Raw genomic sequence first — 22,535 nt, forward strand, 5'->3', positions numbered from 1 at the left:
TAGACGATCAAGCATCGTGCTTTCCATCCTTCCCTCTTTGACGTTAGTCGGTTTACAAGCAAGGAATGCCGAACGTAGCCTACTGTTTTCGAGTTATCGTGCATAGATTTGCTCGTGTGTCGATGCGAGATAGATGCACGTTGCATCTGGCGGGAAAATTAAGAGGAGATTCTCAGGCGTTGGTTGTACAGGTTCTGGGTTGCTGGGTAATTTTCTGATGCTTTCTTTCTTTTTTTTTTTTTTTTTTTTTGTTGCGAAGTTTAAGAATTTAAGGATTTTGTTTTATTTAGTAAATAACCTCTGTAAACCTGCTAACAGTGTGTCCGCTGTACTGACCAATTTGTTTGGTTTATACGATTTTCGAAATACGATGTGTAACAAATTCAAAGTAGAGTACTTGTTGTAACATGTGCAGATGTAATAAGCTACCAAGGTTCTATTGTATTTATGAAGGTATATATAAATTTGTATAAATATCCACTGTATAGCTATGTCATAGTCATTGCGTTTTTTCCCAACTACGCGATGTTCGTTTTGAATCACTCTAATGATTCTGTCGATCTCGATGTCCTTATATAATGCCGAACACTTTTACTCTGCAGAGAATTTGTTAAACGTATTGCTTGGTTTTAAGATTCGTTAGGACTTTTGTGGATTTTTGTTTAAAGCGTGAATCATTAATGGATTTCTACTTAAAATTCGCAAGCGGAAATATAATTTACAAGTAGAAAAAGAGGAAGCAATATGTAAGTATACTTGTACGTGTATGTTTAATTTGATATGTTGAATTTGAGAAACTTGTGGATAAATTTAGACTTTAATAACAGTCCTTTGTACGCTTCCAGGCATCAAAACGCATTACTACACATGCATATAATGGTGCAGAAATTGGTAAAAAAAATTCTCTGGTTAAACAACCAATTTAGTATTATACAATCGTTGTAGTCTTTTTGGTAAGTCATCCATTTTACGTGCCTGTGCCTTCATAATGCTCGTATAATAAAAACATACGTTTATCGATGTTTCAAGATCTTAATGCCAGTATAAGGCAAGAAATATTGATTATTTATGTTATAACCGGTGTTGAAAAATTAGGCATGAAAATTCCTGGAAAACGATCGTAAGAAGTGCGTTGGAATTTAATGAGATTATACGCGTTATTTAGATACTATCAGTAATAAAAAACACGTTTCATAAGAGGAAGTTTAATCCAAATACGCATGTATTACCAGCACGCAATTTGTGAACGTTACTTGGTATCATTACAGTATGTTTGCATAACGTAGATTTACTACTGCGTGTCGGAAAAGTCTGCATCAAACAATAATTCCACACACTTCCAGTTTATTCTTTTTTTCTTCTCTCTTTTTTTTTTAAAGATTCGCCTAGGAATAGTTTCCATCGACTCTAAATACAGACGTGACTCATTGAACGTCAAATTGCAGAGAAGACTCGAGGAAAAGTTGCACTTAATTTGTCTGTTTCAATCGAATTTATCGTTCATTATTATAAATTGAATTTTCGGATATTCCTCTTTTAGAAAGAGAATTTATAAATTAATCGTCTAAAAATACGATACATTTTATGTTAACCGTAATATGTACTAATATTATTCTCTATATTAAAAGAAAAATATTTTCTCACTTTGAAAAAAGTTGAACGACGAATCATGAAACTTTGAGTTACACGTTTACCTAATCAATTTATAAAGTGTCTTCCTTTCAATGGATTTAAAAAGGATACTTCTTACACATTCTTGACATTTTAAGAGATTTGCGCTGTTGAATGAAAAGAAGCAACGGTTTGCAGTACACAAATGCTAAAAGCAGCATGAAATAAAAATGTACCAGGTACGTACGTATCGTAAGCAGGACAAATAACGATAAAAGAATGGGCTATATATTGATAAGAAAAGTTTCATTTACTAGTTAACACGCACGTACGTGCACCTACAAATTGTATTTTTACTATAATATATATTATTATAATAATCAGAGAAACGATAGATAGATGATAAACCAGTCTACTAGAATGTTTAAATATTATTTAGTAGTAATCTTCCCATCGGAAGTCTTCTATTAATATCAATATTTTTCTAATGATTATCAATAATTTCATGTACCATAAAATGTACGATAGAGCGTACTTATGCTTCCAAAAATCAATAACAAACCTAATTATTACTAGTTAATGTAGTAATTTTTAAATTTTCGATCTATCAAATCGATTCACGATCATCACCTTTCTGCTAAATTCTTGAATTTCGAATATTTTTCAATTTCAAACTTTCTTTCTTTTTAAGCATCTGAATCTTCCAATTATCTTACAATGCTGTTGTAACTTAATACTTCTGTTACAATTGACACAACTTGATCTTTACGATACTTCTAATTCTACCATTCACCATATTTCCATTTATCCGTGTATCTTTCTCACGTTTCACACACAAAATAAATTCGACGCTATCCAAACATTTCGTTCGCCTATCACATACAGCCAATTCCCAAAATTCACCTCCGACCTCCGCGATGTTCACGATCGACCTGGTGCCCCGACGAAAGTCCATTAACCAAGAAAACGGCTGAGCCGTAACAACGCGAAAATCCTTCACGCGACGCGAAGACAGACACGCACGAGCCATCGATCGTCCACGGAACCGTCGACTCGACGAAACGACGTTATTCTTCTACGCTAATATCCGTCGTGCCTAATTTCATTCCTCCGAATATAAGCCGGATAATAGAAAAAAAAAAAAGAAAGGAAAGGATCAAAATCCAAAAGAGAGGAAGAATCCCGGAGAGAAAAAGAAATAGAAATCTAAAAGACGAGAAAAAAGGGAGGAAAAAAAATCTGTCCGAATCACGATATCGTCGATAATACGCGCGGAATCCCGCGAGAACGTTTAACGCGCACGAAAATGACCCTAGGGATCCAGCGGGAAGAGAATCGCGGGCCACGGTTGAAAGAGGGTGAGAAGTATGGGCGATAGAGGGGGTGGTAGAGGGTGGCAGCCTCGGAACAGGAAACTAGAAGAATCGATAAAAACAAGGAAAGAAAAAAAAAAGAGTCGGTGCTAGGTGGTTCGTCGGCGGCAGCGATAAAAAATTTATTCGACGATCCGTCGGTGCCGGTGGCGTCGCGATCATGGAAAAAACGGGGGATGAAAAAAGAAGAAGAAGATAGATAGGCGGTGATACGAGTTGTAGAGCGTGGATGAGGCGAGGGGAGGAGGACAGCAGGTGGAGAACCAACGGAGAAACCGGAGAAATAATAATGTTATGCTATATATGTATATCGGTAGGAGAAATATTCGTGTCCTTGTTCGACTCGATGCATTCCAGCGGAAAAAAAGGACGCAGGATACACGCGTGTATAACATCGCGTTGCGCAACCGCGTTACGGAATGCACGCGTGATTACTAATTGCAACGATCCTCGACGAATCGGTCGATCTTATCGCCACCGGAAATGACCGTGTACCGTAGTGTTTCCACCTATCTGGATTGATACGTGGAAACGGAAGAGACGGAAGATTCGATCGTTGGTATGTACATATGTTAGTGCTTGCTGGTATCTGCATGCGTTCGTAGGTTTGTACGTTTATATTAGGAGGTATTTTGAAGTTTTATTATAATGGGAATATGATATAATGGGGAATTAATAATGAGCAGAAGGACAGAGAGAGATTTTTGTAAAACTAAGAAATTATGAATTGGATTATTTATTAAGTAACTTATTCTTCCAATATAATAGAATAGAATATTAATTATTCCATTGACAATCATGGATGGAGAAACTGTCGAAGATCCTTTTATTCGCAACTTTCGAGAATAATACACATACACGATATATACGATGAACATAGGAAGGTGAAATCGAGATATTGCAATAAAAATATAAAATTACGAGGAGAAAGAGGTCGAAATATATTACCGAACATTTTACGAGTACCAATAATGTCAAAAATAATCATGTACCTATGCACACACATCTACGCAATAATGTATTTCATAATCTTACAATCTTCCAGAGTTTTTTTTTCTTTTTTCTTCTTTTAGAGATTTCTCCACTCTGTTTGCCGATCTCAGAGACGCAGAGGGATAGAAACGGGGTAGAAAATTGAATCGTGAACACAGGGGTTAATACTCTGTCCTGGGCCTGGTTCTTGTCGAATTTATTTAATTGATGAAACGCTGAATGGAAACTGTGTTTGGTCAAATGATTTGCTTCTATTTCCCCTCGTAATGGGAACTTCGATTCTTCGCCGTGTAAATTGAGTCCCCGACTCCCGACGGAACGTAACCCGTTTCTAAATGAATGAAGCGGCTCTCCGGCTGGATTTTTGATCGGACTGGGCGTCTGGGCGAATAGACCGTTTGCTGGTTTTGTATTTGAACTGTTTTTAAATCGTCTACCTCCCACGTGTGTGTATGTTAGTTTTATATGAAACGATGATGGAATGCTCTGTGTTTTTCTGCGGTAACGAAGTTGCGTTAAAAACTTTTTTATTCGTTTATCTACGTTTTATGCGTCGATTACTCTTTTATATGAAACATTTCTATCTTTATTTGTGATTGAAATGGTTATTAAAATTTTAACTCGAGGCATTGAAAATGTTGCGGGAAAAATAGGAAATCGTAGAGACAGGAAGTGTTATAGAAATTGATACTGTAAATATCGCACGTGCAAGATGTTAGGGTGTACGATGTCTAATTCATGTCATAATTTCTTTTTCTTATTTATCATTTCGCAAATGACTTTAATATTTATAGTAGATATATTCTATCTATCTACAGATATAATTAAGGGGAGAATGAAATTAAATAAAGTTCAGCAACGAATGCTGTATAATTAGAACTTTGTTTATTCGTTAGAGAAGGAAATTGTTATAATTACGTAAAAGTTACTTAATGATACGTAGCGTAGACAACGTCATATTCTATCAACAGTGAACGCATTAAAGTGTTTAACTCGTAAAATTACGCTAAACGACACTGAGCTGCAGAGTCACAAACGCTACGTTGAATCAATTCGTGGAATGTACAATGTACATACGTATACCAGTACTAGTGCGTACATATGTTTAATACGTACGCTAATAGTACGTTTGCACAGTTAGCGTTTGTATATTCACACAGCCTAATGTATGTATGTACTCCAAGTATTCGCGTTTATTTGACATATTTGCATTCGAGATTCGGTAACGCGGGAAGAAAAGCGAGCACACAGGATAAAACGGAGAGAATCATAGAACCATGGGAAGCATTGTTCGATGAAGCAATTTACGTCTTAATTCAACAAACTCGCATGTGAAAACAAACGGAAATCAATGCCTTCTGATGAATCGTACGTAACTTCGTGGGTTTTCCTACGATTCGCACGTTTACCATATCTTCTCTTAATCGATCAAATATAGTACATATCGCGATTTCTGTAAAGAAATGGCTCGACTCTGAACGGCATGAAGCGTATGTTTAAAACTATGTCGAGAGTTTATACAAGGGGAAAATAGGAGGTTTTGGATGTTCGCTTAATTTGTAATTAGGTTTCAACGATGACGATTAGTACGTGTATCGCGATGAATTTTGATCATCTTCTTTCCGTAAATATTTTCTCAGAAGAAATTTTTATTCGTTTCGTGTCTCACATTTTATAAATACGATTATCGCTACGATAAATTAATTCGTTAATTAATATATCGCAATACGTATTACGTTGTTGACTGTATTATTGTATATATTTGATAATATATATATGATAATTATAGGATATATGAAAAATAAATAAATTACCGTATTGCCAGTTACGTCCCGAAAGGAATTCATTTTCCGATCTGTCATTAATCATATTTCATATCGTTTGTTTATAAGCAACAAGGAACTTGACAAACTTTTTTCAGTTGGAATAAAAGAACATCAAAACGTCGTAAAGAATAATACTATTTAAATAGAAATTCATATATCAAATTCAAAGGATTTAAAAATAGATCTACGGTAAATTAACGAAGAATCAGGTTCAATTTTTCACTGAAATGTGACGATAATAAATTGTTAAGTATCTATTAAAAGTTTACCACTTTTTGTATAATATTCAAAGAAATATTATCTTTTTAATTATTTTGTGTTTATTATTTTTACATTTCACTTAATACTTGATATTTACTTTTTCACTTAGTTAATATATTTTTGATTATCTCATTCTCTAATAAACAAAATATATAATAGAATCAAAAATTCTATTTATTCTACAAGAAGAACCGAGTGTTTAAATAATTTAAATAACTGCTGTATATTTAACGTTGATAATGTCACTTTCTATTTAATCTTCTCCTTTCGACACCCATCTTTCCGCTCTTTTACATTTTCCATTGCGTTTTTCCCTTCGTTCATACCTTACACTTACTTTTCTACATCCGCTCTATTTCCACACGCACACACCGTTCCTCTGCCAATCGCGTAACGCACCCCTTCGTTCGGCTGAAACATTTTTAAATTGCCAACTTACATATGCGTCATAAAGTCGTACAAAAATAATTTAAAAATCCATTTGATAGTCTTACTTTTTTTATTTGAAAATCTTTTTATTTGAAAAGCATTGCCAATGCATAATAAAGAAAATAATTCGTTTATAGACAGCGCCCTTTGCTGTGCTATTATACTGCGATGCTATTTACAACCAACGATATTTCCTCCATCAGGTAAACCCAGATATGTTTATCACGTTTCCAAAGAATAAATGAAAGGTAATTTATATTTTTGCACAATTTGTTTACATCGTCCAATATTCTCCTGGTCGGATGACCATCTTTTGTAAACGAGCTAATACGTAACCTAAGCGTTTCGTTAATATACTCAATTAAATTAGAAATATGGGGAAAAATGGGGAAAAATTCTTTCAAATATACAAATATCGGCTGTTACACGTTGACTGTCGCGTGAATTTTATACATTTTGCCGTAGCGAGGGCCGCGATAGATTCAAATATACTACATAATATTTATATATATTTAATTTTTGCATAATCATTCGCATTGTCGAACATCGTTTAATCCATCCAAATTTATCTCGTTCTAGGTGTTCTAAAAAAAATTTAGTAAAACGTGGGGCACCGATGACAGCTAACGACAGTGGCAGCCAACGCGTCAAAGACCATGTAAGAGAAACGTTAGAAAATCAAAGAACTAGAAAAATCGTTGCGTTGTACGTTTAGCTGCGATCTCTTCGATAATTTCGCTCGCTCCAAAATATCATTGCCCCTAACAAAGGGGTCATTACGCGTCGCGATGCTTATCCCTCAAAAAGCAAGAAGCCACGTTCCCATCGGCATTTAATTGACCCGAATCCGGCGCTCGTGGCGCAGGAACGTTCACCGTTTTCAACGACTTACTCGCGGACAGACCGAGCCAAGGTTTCTCCGCGCGTTTTAACGAGTCCGCGAGTAATTTTCTGTAATAACCACGTGCACGCCGCCGCGAGTTATGCGATGCGCGCATAAACAACAGCGAGGAGCGTCTTCAGAGGCGAACGCAGCGACTTTTCACTGGAGCATTGCATAATTTTTCCGCGGTTGCGCAATCATCGGGGGCTGTTGCGCAATCCTGTCACGCGGAGACGCACGATGGATCCAAGGAATCGCGATTTTCGGAACGATCTTATGAATATCCGTGGGTACGTGGTATAGGTCGACCGAATCGTAAATCGCCAAGATGCAAATGAGCTATAGAAATGTTGGATTAACGTGTATTAATAAACTTCGAATATTATGTATATATTTACACAGTATGTCGGTTTTAAATGTACACACGTGATTATCATCGGATATACGAAAAAATATTCGAGATGAAAGTTGTTTGACTTCACGAGGAAAGCTTCATCAGATATTTCGACCTCTTTTACATTCTCATTTAAATAGATTTCAATAACGATACAACTTTTTCAAATGGAGCTACATGTCTTTTATGTATCGTGGGATGAATTTCTGAATTTTCCATAGAAAAGTATGTATCGAGATACTTTCATCGAAAAAATGATTAGTTTGAAAGATATGTTAGCTTTAATCTTGCGGGACTTATCGCATGAAAGGCGAAGAAAGATAACTCAGTGCCCTTGTATTTACGTTTTGTTGAAAAGAACGATGCCGACAAAATGGTATTAAGCGTCGTCTTTGCCATTTTCAGTTGATAACTCTAAAGGATACCAAAGAATTTTTTAATATTCGTAATAGTAAATTTTATAGCGGAGATACAATGCGATAAAATAGGTACACACGAAGAAGAATATCTGCTAAATGTAACAGTTTCTCTTTTCTTCATTCTTTGAATAGCAATTTTATCAAGATAAATAAAGTATTTCGTAATAAAATTTTCCTCATAGTTTTCTCTTATTTAAGAAATGTTACATCTTCTTCGTTGGCAATGACGCAATAGATGACATCCAGATTATTAAAATATTTATTTTGACTGTGCTACTTCCGAGGTACTTCCAGTGTACAGTAAGAAACACGAAGTAGTTCATATTTCGAATATTTAACATCGTGAATATTAAAAAGGACGTGCATAGCTCAACACGAAAGTTCGCCTGTGCACAAAGTTAAGGATAGCTAAAAGAAATATGATATTTCCCTCAGAATCCATCTCATTAACAAAGTTTGTTCACCTCGTGAGTATTTAAATCTTGGAAATTTCTTCTTCATATTATGCGAACATATATTAAGATTAAAAGATTCGATATAAATTACGTATTTAACTAAGAAGATGACATTGTACTACTATTTTTGAAATTCCACTGGAAAACTAGCAGTAAAATTATCTGCACTACTACGTATGTAACGAAAGAAAAACAAAAGAACAGCACGGTAAACTTTGTTACACAATCAAATTTTTTCAAACACGAGATACAACAAACCCATTTGCGTGACCTGCTCCGCGGAAAATTAATATCTTGTCATCTCCGACAAAACCACGCTACTGTAACATACGTACTATTGTTGGCAAATAATATTGTTACCAAATTTTACATTCACTGTATTTTTGTACAAACTATTCACGAGATGTACCTATTAAATCGAACACTTTAATTACGTCATTAATTTTTCATTTTAACTGTCCTGTTTGAAATCGAAGACAGGTTTCAGCTCATTATACCATTACGTATTAATTATAACTCGAGTATTACATAATTAAACGCATTCGATGGATTCGTTAGTGAACTTGAAAGCGACAAAACTTATATTATAAATTTAAGCTGAAACGAATAATGCTTGGCTTAGGATAAAAAAATTTCAACTGAAAGAACGATTTTGTAACCAAAGCCCATTTTACTCAGTGATAATAACTTACACACGAATACGACTCTCAAAATCATGTTGTAACCAAAAAAAACAACTTATAATTCAACAAGATTATGAGAGCTCTACACGAACCGAATTTTCCCTATCGTAAATTGCCTATCGAACGACAAATTAAATAAATCACGCATTTAATGTTAGAAATTAAGTTACGATTCACCTTCGATATACATATAAATGTATTCGATAGATCTTTGAAATCGAATAAGAATCAAATTATTAATTCAGAAATCACCTCAACCAACGTATTCCCAAATGAAATTAGTCAAAAGAGCTCAGAACCATAGGAATTTTTTCCAATTGTGTATCGGTATTATCGATTTCAGTAACTATCTCACTCATCGACGTCTAAAAAAAAAAAAATAATTCCAATCGGAAAATCATCTCAAGCTCTAAAAACCACGAACTCTCCGATCTTAGCCGTTAAGATCTCGAAAGTTTAACACCAAAGGTATTTCGTAATCGCAACACAGCTGCTACCAAACGACAAATTAAACCTGACCCTATCTCGAGTACATCCCTAAAGCGATTCACGGTTTCCAGGCGCCTCTAATCCTGATATATCGAGGCCGCGAAGAAGCGAGCATAAACGAGCGAGTTGCGCGTCAGGTCCGCTCGTTTCGATCGTACCTACAATTATTTTTTTCCCGTTCCGCGCTGCGTGCCGGCAGATAATAATTACTTCGGACGCGAGGCTCCGTGATTCTTCGAGAAGTCGTCGCTTCGAACACACAACACGTGAACCAGACTTCGTTCGATGCACGTACCTATACGTATACACTTATATACGTACGCCATTGTGAACAGTGCGCACGTGTGTGAACGCTCATTCCGCTAATCTTGCGTAGGCACGCATGTTGCTCGTGGTTGTCGGAAATGCGACATCGTCGACGTCGCTCGTCACGGAACAAGAAGGCCTTACGTGGCTGCGCCTGCATATACATCGCCAGAGTGTGTATAACAGTCGTTGCATCAACACGGCCATACTATTATACAGTATGTAGTAAGTACAGGGTGCCTCGGTCGAAATGACGCGAATTATTTTCTGGAGACTCTTTAGGATGTTTGTTCAGGAGTTTCGTTCTTTTTTTCGCATTTTTTTTTTTTTTTTTTTTTAGTGATGTGGATTACGGGTTTTTACGAGTTTTTATACTCTCGCGAATTTAAGGAATGGAACGTAGACAGAAATCTCGTTTCGCTTATTAAATATTATAATAAATATTTTACTTCTTGAATATTTTCTACATTTTTGCCTATTACGTGTATGCATTGTGTGTATTTCAGCACCTTCAAATTTCCCATTACTACTCAAATATGTGAAACACGCGAAAGTCAACGTTATAAATTATTCGAAAGCGTTGAAATTAAAATGGAATAATCGTTTCAAACGAATTTCGAGTAATTACGTTATTTTAAGAATATATATTTCTGTATTCTACAAAAGTATAATTTACTTTCAAAATAAATATAAGAAATTACATTTGCAACGCGTGATTTTATTCGTATCTCAAATTTCTTCTAGTCCGATACAATCCAGCGCTATAAACAAAGCATTTCCAAACTTCAAATTCTTATACCCAACCCCAGGGAATTTCGTTATCCATTAAAATCTCCGCAATTTTCTTTCCTTAAGCAAATCGGAAAAATGACGATATTCGAGGCGAGGAGGAATCAAATGCCACGATAAATAGTTTAAACGAGAAAGATACGTCCGCGGAACGATACACGATAGTCGACGAATCGATCGGCTCTGATTATCCACTCGAGAGTATTCATCTCTATTATTACGCGAAAAGACGGATTTACCTTGTTCTCAGTCATCGATTGGCTTGAATATACAATTTGATTGCAGACATCGCTTTCGCGGTTACGTCGAATCGCAGATCATCTCGTTGGAACGAAGAAACATAGAGTGAAATCTTGGATTCGATACGATTGTTCCGCTTGAGGAAAAACACGCAGAAAATTTGTACACAATGCATAATTTTGGTTGAATATTTTATTCGTCAATACGCTTCCATTTTCTCTTTCAACAAAAAAAAAACCTGATTCTAATAAAAAATAAAAGCTTTATTCGAGTAAAATAAATGCGCTTAGGATCGAAGGTATTAAGAAAAAAAATATTTAAACGCTTTCTATAATTATTTTTCGTACAACACGCGATAAGATAGGATTATTCGAGTCACTTAAGCTTCAATATCATAAAATACAGTCTTGGACTTTGCTCGGTACGATCAAACTTGTTTTAGTATAATAACGGAAGAACGAGAAAATATCGTACATCTTAAGGCCAGTAAGAGAAGATTTCAGAAACGAGAAAATAATTTGGATAACTCTATGGTAGAATTATTTTGATCAACGAGAAACTATCAGGTATAAAAGTGTCAGTGAAATGAACAACAAACTTACTTTCACAAATAAGGTAATATACACACGTTATTGAATTATAATAATTGCAGCTGAGGGTATTAACAAAAACGAATTGAAGAAACTTCTTGCCTTTTGATGAGCAGAAGTTATATCCTCGTAGGAAACTATAGCCATCGAGCTGTCAATGTAAGTGTCGGATATATTTGTCTGTTTATCGCACCACTGATAGCCTGCAGGTAAATAATCTACTTTCAAGTATAGATCGGAGATGATTGAAAACTTGTTGATAATAGAATTTACGTTAAATCTGCATTAAGTTACAAGGCAAATTACTCAGCTTGAATAAATTATTCTTATTAATTAGACGACTATTCTATACTTACGTAAATTGAAATGCAAATGACTCTAGATAGAAAAAGAGAATGAATACACTGATGATCGAATATATATTCCTTTTCTGTAACATCGCGTCAAACGTTTAATAAGGAGACGATAAAGTTAACGAAAGGAACAAAATCACGCCAACGAGTTAACATGTTACGCAAAATGTTTTCGCTTTCTCTTTGAAATTTTCGCTTGTCGTGTTAATTTATATTCAAAGACTGCGATGACTCTGGAAGATTGGTAATATAATTTATTGTCACATTACATAGCAACAGCGTCTGATATTGGCGGATATTAGATTTGTAACACGCTAGTTTGGAAAATACGTCGGCGGTGAACATAAATTCATTTATTCCCGCGAAGCATGGGTGTCTGAAAATGTTTTTTGGTGACGTTTGACAGTTTGTTTTATGGAGACAAGTAACAAAAAAATGTTTCGTAATTATGCAGCTGAAAAATGCTTTATCACGGAATCATGGTGGTAGCAGGAGCCGTAAGACAGAAAGTCGTTCAATTTTTTCGTCGTTTCTCATTTTTGTATGACATGATACACGTTCATGTTCGAAAGAAATATTCGATTCGCGTGGAAAGTTCGTAATTAATACATTATTTCTCATTCGAGGAAAATAAGTACTTCGCGAAATTTACTTCTCTGCGTAAATTTTACTTTCCACTGGGATATTTTGTGTTTTGATTAAGTCTCGTCGTCGACAAATATTTCTGTAATCGAATTAAAATTTTCATAAAGATACATTTTTAAATAACCGTTCGTTCTTGACAGATGTCATACTGCTTGTCACAGTTGTCATATCGGTTAACTAACGATATTATCGCTAAGGTAGAAATAGATATGTAAAACGATGAAAGCATATGAGGATAATCATATACTTGGTGTTAATTACCGATTTATTTGCACGTTTAAAGGTTAATCGTTAAAAAAATGATTGCAAATAAATAGATGACTGAAAGATACGATTATCGAGCAAACGTAAAATAACTCGATGATACGAAGGACGTGTGCTGGATCGAAAACAGGATGACTTGAGAATTCCAGGAAGATAACAGATCTCTGTGCGATATGTGTGTATGCGTGTACGTGTGTTGTAATAATTCGTAACATTTTAAATCCATTGAAACAAAACATTAATAAAAAGTATCCAAGATTCTTGGTAAAAATAAAATCGACGAATCTATGAGCAAACAAAGAATATACGCAAAGACAATGCCTTTATTTTCGACATCGTTTGGATGATAATCGCTAAAAAAAATTACTTCAAACACAATACAACAGTTAGGCAACCTATTCGATCGAACGTCACAGGCTTCTACAGACAGCTATTATACAATGGCACAAATCAACCTATCATCAAAATTAACGATAGCATCGACAAGTTGCATACTTCTGCCTGGCATAATACATCTGAGTTTATCACCAGCGTGAAGATTCCATCCTCGGCAAAAACTCGACAGGATCCGGTGAAAAGCGAATGATTCGACTGCCAAAAGAACACGAGCCTTTAAGCAGATCGGTTTGCCCCATGTTTTTCTTTATCTACGCCGCCAGATACCTCGTGTCACTTTTTTCCAAAGAAACACGAAGCCATCCTATTGTCAAAGCAACCCTCGCCTCGTATCAATGCCGGAACTTCTCTTACACATCCTTCAGCCGCGTTCGTTTTAATTCGTCCTGTCGAATCGTTCAGATACGCGAATCGTCCCTAATTGTTTTCCACCAATACGCGCACATAAATGCACGTATATACACGTACGAGGTATATACGTTCGAAGAGAGAATATTTATCGGGAAGCAGCGGAGCAGCGGGTGGCGCGCAACCGTGCGTGTTTCCGATCAATTAACAATCTGTCGGCAAACCCGGGCTGGTTCGAGCCGCCGGTAATCCGGCAGAAAATCTGAGCCTGCGAACAATGAAGTCTCAGCTCGGACTATGAAAATAACGGGCGTGTTTCGTCGGGGCTTAATTCATCAACGATATTCCCGCTGCTTCGGTTCGAGTCCTACGGAGCGACGACGAAACGTGTACGTTGTACAGGATGTTTCAACTGGAACAGGATCATTTTTGGCGTATAATGAGATACGATTGCGTTTTAAGTTGAATTTACTTTAGGTAGATGTTTGTGGAATATATCGAGTCGTGCCACGCCAAATCACTGCAAATTTAGAACGGTTTTGCATATTTAATTGAAAGTATACGATATATCGACGTGTTTCTGGCGTGAATGTTCGTCTATTGTCTTCATGTACATATAATTATTATTTTATTATCGTGTCGTATTGTGTGTCGTATCGTATAATAAGCAGGATCAAGCAGGTATTGTTCCATTTGTATCTGCATAGAAAATCTCTTCGAAATACCGATAGAAAAAACAAACGTTGGCTGGGGCATTTAGCGAATCGGTCTGGCGTATTTTGAAAACTGGGAAAATTGAAGTCTCCTCAACCTCTCTCTAGCAGCGGAGCAATGGCACGCGAAGAAAAGAAACGCCGCTGAATTACTCTCAATGGCGGTGTTTAATGGGTGAAACGATTAATTTCCGCGCGCGAAAACGATTCGCTTATTGAATTTGCCCGACTGACTTTGCGTTTAATGGACTCGGATTGAGCATGGAAGAAAACCCGAGAGCGTAGGATAATTCTTCAGAAATACCCGGCCGAATCGACAATTAGCGGCCGATATTTTCCACCTTTTTTCTGATTGCGTCGCTTCCAGTCGAGTTGCCTACGAAAATTCGCGCCGGAATGCGTCGCGATCACGAGAAATCTCGAGAATCCAGCTGAATGTAACGATCATACTATAAATACACGATTCTCTTTTTAAAACTAACGAGTTTAGATTTACATAATGCATGAATTAACGTCATCTGAGTTTCTGTTACATTGATATTTTTCTCTTAGAAAAAACAGATACATTTCTAACATTTATGGATGAGCTGTTGTAATAAAATAATTCTGGAAAGACGGACTTTACTTTTAAAAACATCTCAAAAAATACTTCGGATGTATCGAGTATCAGATTTGTCAATTTACACAGGGAACGAATCTTTTCAGATATATCAATCGTCCTCTTTGCGTGTTAATTGTATTGAAATTTTGTATTAAAATTTCGAAGCAACGTGTTACTGTAATAATAAAGGACACCCTTTCGCTCCATCCGCTCCTTGCACAAGTACGTTAAACTCCGTTTCAGTGATCTTAAATGTTTGTCTCTCGTACTCGAAATACAATGCGTTCATTCGGGTCAGCAGTAATATCTTCCTCTTATTTAAAAAAGACGTATTACCTCTTTGCAGTTTCAAATTGAAAGCTAAATCAACATTATTCTCTGCGCCGTCATCTTTTCACGGTAATCACGTTATTCGAAAGAATAGGTCACGCAACTTTCGACTACTAAACTACCAGTTCTATACCAAAGTAGCTGATCGTAATAGTAGCGTTGGAAATCAATTCGAAAATAAAGTTATACAGAAATTACAGGACGCTCGTTGCAAACGTACACTTAGCGAAACACTGTTACACAGCGTAGGTATTAATTTTAATCGTAGAATTATCACTAACGATAGTCCCGCTAAATATAGTGGCTCGTTAATTTAGCGAATAACTGACTGTTCCAATACTTTGGTGATCTTTGCGAAGTATATACGTGTACGTAAAAAGTGTCTAGGAATGTTTTGTCAATCACTGTAAACACACACGTAATTGACGTAAGTTTTTCAAATCGTCGTATAGCGGCGTGTTGCCGTATAGAGCTACGTACGTACGCTGCTCAAAGACCAAAGGATCGTATCCAGCGTCACGACCAATTTACAGTTTTCAAGTTGGCGTACACCCTCTGGCAATAGCAGATCGCTCACAGGATCGAACCGACTCCGTTTACGATTGTAATTCTAATCAAGGTTTACGCTTCGCCCTTAATTACCATTCTCGATGGGTGGATGCAAATTGAGCGACGCGAGGCCCCAAAGTTTTCCATGGAAACCGTGAGACAAGCTGCAGAAGCTGTTGGTGCGGCCGTAGCTGAAACACAGGACACCATAGGAATGTACGACGAGAATATAACGTCCGTCGAGGTATTTTGAATCTTGGCCCGAGGCACTTTCGGATCGTTAATCGGACAGTTTTCGAATATCTCGCTTAGACGGTATTCACTTTACCAACCGTCTACGATACGCGTACTTACTCGCTCGACCAAGTCTCTGTGTACCCAATATGATATTAATTACACGAATTCTAATGGAAAACAAAACTTTGACGATGATCGACGATCGTCGATCCTCGTTCCGTTACGATTGTTCCCTTCTTTTTAGTTTTTCCCCTATTTTGCGACTGAGAAGACACTTAAATGGCAAAGCAAATAAACGAAATTGTTGCACAGCTATTTAGTGTATAGTGGCCTTTTTAACGTAGCTTTTTTGCGAATGCTCCCTTATGTGGCTCTTTATAGCTTCGGTATAATAATCGAACGACGTTCCTAATGTTCTTAATCTATTCAGGTATGCTTTTTCAGCTAATTTACGTTTCTGCATTCTGCCCTCCAACTCGTCGTGAGTACGAAAGGTAAAATTTGTTTAATTTTAGAAATCATTTTAGTCGTAGTTGCCAAGAAACTGAGGAATACGGAATACTATAACGAACGACATTTTTCAAACCATCTGGTTTGTACTCGGTAAACTATGTTTTCGATTATTATATATTTTTATCAATTTTTACATCTTCGTAATCGATAGCGAATGAAAACTGACATATTACTACCAAAGTTATAACATAAAATAATACGTAGATTTTAAATATTAAAACTAAGAAGAGTCGAATAAAATGCAATGTTAAATCAAGTTTCACGCGGCAAATGAATAGTATATCTATCTATGCATTTAACTCGCATCCTCTGTTTTTTTTCCTTATATCAAATCCGATTGTCTAGCTACTTAAAATTAAGAAACCAATCTGCAAAATTAATTAGGAAATCGTGAAAATACGAGATAACGAGATTAAATCGAGGCAAAGTCGTATCGAGACGATTGCCCGAGTCTTCGAGAATTGACGACTATTTAAATAATTATAATCAAACTAAACGAAGCTCTGTGGTGGTTAATCGAATAAACAAAAGATATTTTCGGCACGGTTGATCGAATTTCGACAGATTGGTTAAATCGAAGTTCGATGCAACGTTTTAGGATTAAATTCACCAAAAGGAACGATCGGTAATTTTCAGAAAGAGACGTCGTTCTCGCAATCGATGCTAATTACACGCTCTGCCGAGCAAACAAGGACGAGTTTGCAATTTTTATGGGCTAATGTCTGAGCGATCGCGGGATTTCGACCTGGGCCGTTGCCGTTTCCAGAAAACGGATATGCACTGATCGATGCGTGCGCCATTACGAGCCGGTTAATTGAAATTCTAATTAATGCTCGCGGCCTCATTGTTGTTCTACGCGCGCATCACACGCGGCATAAACTCAGTGATACGCTCGGAAGATTTTATTGGAACGATCCACAAATCTGGAAATAATTAGACTTTTAAAGCGGTGCCGTCAAATGGCGCTCGTTCGTCCAACGAAATGGTAGAGTCGTTGCGGTGACCACTTTAGGTCGTCGATCCACGTTGCGACGTGTACGTCCATTTTACGATACTGCGATTAAGTGTTTGGACGTGCTTACTGGTTAGAAATAACTGGACATTTATCAATCTTTGATAGACTTGGCTATTCTTTCGTACATTTAAAGCAACTACGTACGATATAATGGTTCGAAAGAAGCAAAGAGAGGACGCAGAAGTTTTCTATCTGTGTCATATTCATATTTTTCCGTGCAACATGCTTTGACCAAATTTTACGTTTCTTTCTCGACCAGATCAAATCTTTGTGTAAAAGTACATCTACGTAGTACGTATATGTATATAACAAGAAAGTGTTTATTTTTTGTTTAATTGAATGATATATATTTTGGCAACAACGTATTGATAATTTAGTGCTTCAGTTTGGCCACGAATTTCAAAATTTGCATAATTTCCTATCTTGTTGTGGAACGATAATGATATAACGCTGAGAACAATGAGAAAGTAAAGCACTTGTAAAACACATGCAGATATTATTTCCGCTTTAATTTCAGTACGCTTATTGTAATTTCAGCAGCATATTAAATATACTAATTAATTATTCGGGACCAGAATGAAACGAGGAGAATAAAACCGTGACCATTTAAATCATCAACTATCAGTTAGGCGTGTTTCACTTTTTTCAATTTATCAAGCTTCATTATCTGGTATAACACTTGATTTAGAATTTCTTCATCGCGCATCTAATTTTCCGCCTCTTGATTTCTTTTCTTTAAACACGATCATTACAACTATTTGTTCCTTTTCCTTTGAAATACCAAGATAATTCATCCAGTAAATTACTAAACGTCGGTTAATCGAATCACGTTAACAAGATCATTTCCATATACGAAATTATTTTACTTTGATTAATTTCAAAATAAGTACAGATCGAGGAAAAGTTTCAGTAAGGGATAACAAAACTATTTATTAAAATTGATCTAGAAGTTTTCTTATTAATTTCTTATTAAATCATAATACAACGTTGACAAAATTCTATGAAATTTATTCAAAATTTATGCTACTACTGATACTAATAAAACCTACACTATCAATGATACAGCAATTTAGGGAAGACTTCTGTTTTGTATCACGTTAAATCACTATCGTTAACCATCTTCAATCGATATAAATTTCGACGTTATCTTTAACTTGCAACGAATGCGAACTAACCATCCAGTGGACCAACAAATTCCGATAGACCGACCAAACGAGTTACCTAAATTTTACGCGATACAATTCAAAATGGTATATAAGCTTTTTATTTCGAGCCAAATAAACTTCTACTTTTGTAGCACGCTGTAGCTGTAGCCCCACCGCGGACGTAAGTCCTTCCTATTCTCGTGACACTAATGGCGAGGCCAGTTCGAGCAGATAGCATCTTCTTTGGTTCTTCCTCGCTTCTTCGGCCGGCTGCGTGACAGCGCACTGACTCACGCACTCACGCGTGCACGCACGAATCGTTACGACGGAGTTAGCGTTTCGCTTTTTCCTTTCGAACATCATCGTTTGATCCTTCCGCTCTTCTGCATCCCTGGAAATCTTGCACGACAGATATTTTAACTTATATACCCCCAGTTAACCTGCTGCATTTTCGAAATATTTTGGTCTAATTTTCGTGTCAATTTCGCGATTGTCTCGTCATGATGCAAATTCATAATTTCATCGATTATAAGGAAATTACGGCGTACGCTGTGCGTAGCAATTCTTGTGTTGAGATTTCTGCCTACTTTTTATTCCGAACTATCCAAGCATTATGATTTTGGGTATTAATTCATTCAAGTATTTCAAGTATATGACATTTAGACAATTTTTTAGATTTTTAGAATAATCGAGCACGTTTAATGTTTTCAAATGATACGCATATTTATCATATGTTGCGAGTTATTAATCGTGTGTCATTTGTGCTTTAATTATTTTATAGCCAGTAATTTTTCCCTTGCCTAAAATCTTTCAGAAAGAGTAAGTTTTAAATTACTTGTCAAGGATTCTTCCTATTGGAAGAAAGATATAGGATCAGATTTAGTCCTTCAAATTTCCATTAAATGATGCGTTACGATAGAAATACTAGGAAAGGACTTTTCGCTTCATTCTCTCTTAATATGCAATTCAATATGTTGTGAAAATATGCAATTTTCTAATTGTCAAAATATTGATCATGCTCTTGCTTTGTCTTTGCAAGATCTCAGCAAATTATTATTCATTTTTATAAAGCTTCGTACGTAGTAACCTGGTAATTGTCCCCTTCTCAACTATACCATATCAAAGCTGCTCTTTCAAACCACTCGATAACATCGCGATCAGAAAGTCAACAAAAGCGATCGTATCGCACTTTCTCCGTGTGCTTTTAATATATTTCAATACTTTGACACTTCGATCAAATGTTAAAAAACTTGTAGAATACCGAAACTGCTGAATGCGTATCCAAAAATTCTCGTCAAACACGTACAAGTAAAAAAATACTCGAAGCGGAGAATTTTTCTGCAGAGGCGAGTCGAAAGAAAGAAACAAAAGAAGAAAATAAAATCGTGGATCAACCAGTTTCCCTTTAATCCTCTATCCAGCCGATTTCTTCTGTTGTCACTCTTCCCTTTCCCATCAAAAAAAAAAAAAAAAAAAAAAAAAAAAAAGGAAAACAGAAGAACGAAAGAAAAAAGGAATTCGGAAAGGGAAATCCTGCATCAACCAGTCTCCCTTTTAGTCCTCGATCCAGCCGACTTCTTCGATCGTCGACCAATCATCGAAAACGTTCTCGATACTGTTCGCGCTTGTTTCGTTGGCGTTTGAAACGCGAGAGGTTTTCGATCGGCAGACAAGAGAATTAAACGTAACGGGCTGAGAGTAATAAATCAAAATAAGCAGATGGGAAATCCTGGGATGTGTCATCTCGTTGTAAACGATGTCCATTCGGTGTTACGTTTCTAGTTTATTGCCGGTGGAGCGCGCCGGTCCGGCCCGGTAATAAAATATGGCGCGACGGACAGCGAGAAAATATTTCCCTGGATATTGGCGGAAAATATTAAACGTTACAATGAAACTTGTTAAGAGATGGACGCGGTATGCTCGATTAAGGCTGATCCGATTTCGGCTTCTCCTGTCGGACGATTATTCGCTTGGATAAAACCATTCGATCTAACACGCCGTACGGAGGGATTCGACTACGAGCGACAATATAGAAATCGGTGATCTGCACTATCTAATCGGCTTTTCCTTTTTCTTTTTTCTCGTCCTTCCTCCTGGTTCCTACTTTTTTTCTCCTACTCCTTCTTTTTTTCGTTCTCCTTCGGTCCGAACCATACGTTGGGAAACTACGAACGTTTAACACGTTTGCTGTGGTCCTCTTGGATAAACTTACGTTTCTTACAAAGACATAGATAATAGAATTTAAAACAGAGATTCGTCTTACTTATTAGACGTTAAAACGAATAGTCCACTTTGGATATTTTTTATATCTATGTGCCTTTGTTTCTGTAACTTTTTCTCAGAACGTCGTTTACCATTTGTTCGAGTGGTTTCACCGATGCATTTCGAGATGCTGAAGCTCTAAAATAAAATAAATCTAATTCCTAATCGGCCATGATATTTGAAACTCCCCGAATTTCACGTAACTTAAATAGATAAATTGATAAATTGATAAATTGCTTTTTAATTAGTTGGAAGAAAAAGTTTGAAGTGAAATAAATTTCATTCGTACGGCTGCTATTTAAGTCTTGTTTTATTTTATGAAAAGTATCGCACGTTTTAAACATAGACGAAACGATATCACCTTCTTTTTTCGAATATATAAATGATATTTTTTATGAAATACATGACACGTTAGCTATACCTGTGGTCAAAAGATCTGATCGGTCAAGCACGTTTCTCCAACATCGCTTTCAAGGATCCTATGAGCTCTACTTAGCAGAGTTTGCATATTTAATTACTTAACAGATCAAAGCGGTTGATTTAGTGCGTTATTTCTGAACTCTAAGCCACAAGAATTTGATCTTTGTCATTTTCTACACGACACTGTGCCGTTGTCGCCCTTTCCTAACACATTCACTGAGCAAAGAGATACGGTTTCACAAATCAGACCTAAAAACAAGTACGTATTTCTCTAATAAAATATATTACGCGTGATAACTTCTACTTCGACGTAGAAAATTATTAATCACGAAATATAGAATATACATCTCGCAATAATTAATTAATTTCTTAAAAAGAAAAAAGCAAATATCTTGCCGTACATAATCTATAACTTAACTTACATATTTATGGCTATCTTATTGATATTTTAGTTATTTAAATACTTATTTAAATAGTTATTTAAATATTAATAGTAGTAGTAGTAGTATATATATAAATAGTTATTTAGTTTTATTTATTTAAATAGTTATTTAAATATTTATTTAGTTATTTAAATAAATATTTTAGTTATTGCACATATACGCGTATAAAGAACGAATCGTCGAGATTAATTTTCTCAAAAAGTATATCTCGAACGAACAGACTGTATCTTACATTTTTGATTTATTTTCGCATAAGAACCTACCCGCTGTCCTTTCTCAGCTTTTACAATATTTCCGACCACGCTCTCCATGGAAAATATTATTTAAAATAACGTGGTACAATATTTTTCCATATCCCTCTGTTAAATATCTTACAACTTTGTCGTATAACGTAGATATTATGTTATGGCTTCACACGCGTGTATACGTACGTACCAAGTACGAACGCTTCGAGACGGTTAGGTTACGTGCGCCTCTCGCGAACAGCCATTCGAATCCACTCGAGGGGATCGAGATTTTACGACTGCGTGCATCCCGGATAGATCTTTTTGTGCGTAACT

General features: G+C 36.1%; 2 long non-coding RNA genes across 7 annotated transcripts in view; one reads left to right on the forward strand and one right to left on the reverse strand.

Moving 5' to 3' along the window:
- LOC117159640 (uncharacterized) overlaps nt 1–22,535 on the forward strand; it is a 149,121-nt gene that overhangs the window by 38,609 nt on the left and 87,977 nt on the right. For 2 of the 6 annotated variants that reach the window (XR_013059027.1, XR_013059028.1), the window contains exon 3: nt 7,073–9,212. The exons of the other annotated variants lie outside the window; for them this stretch is intronic. This is a non-coding gene — a long non-coding RNA (uncharacterized LOC117159640). Of the gene's footprint in view, nt 1–7,072; nt 9,213–22,535 lie in introns of those variants that run through there. 6 annotated transcript variants of the gene reach the window in all.
- The window catches only part of LOC143303052 (uncharacterized), a 260,835-nt gene continuing 244,347 nt past the window's right edge, over nt 6,048–22,535 (reverse strand). Inside the window, exons 5-6 of the long non-coding RNA XR_013059031.1 lie at nt 16,034–16,131; nt 6,048–6,475 (exon numbers count right to left, since the gene is read on the reverse strand). This is a non-coding gene — a long non-coding RNA (uncharacterized LOC143303052). The remainder of the gene's footprint in view (nt 6,476–16,033; nt 16,132–22,535) is intronic.

Source organism: Bombus vancouverensis, chromosome 8, assembly GCF_051014615.1.
Source record: "Bombus vancouverensis nearcticus chromosome 8, iyBomVanc1_principal, whole genome shotgun sequence".
NCBI lineage: Eukaryota > Metazoa > Arthropoda > Insecta > Hymenoptera > Apidae > Bombus > Bombus vancouverensis.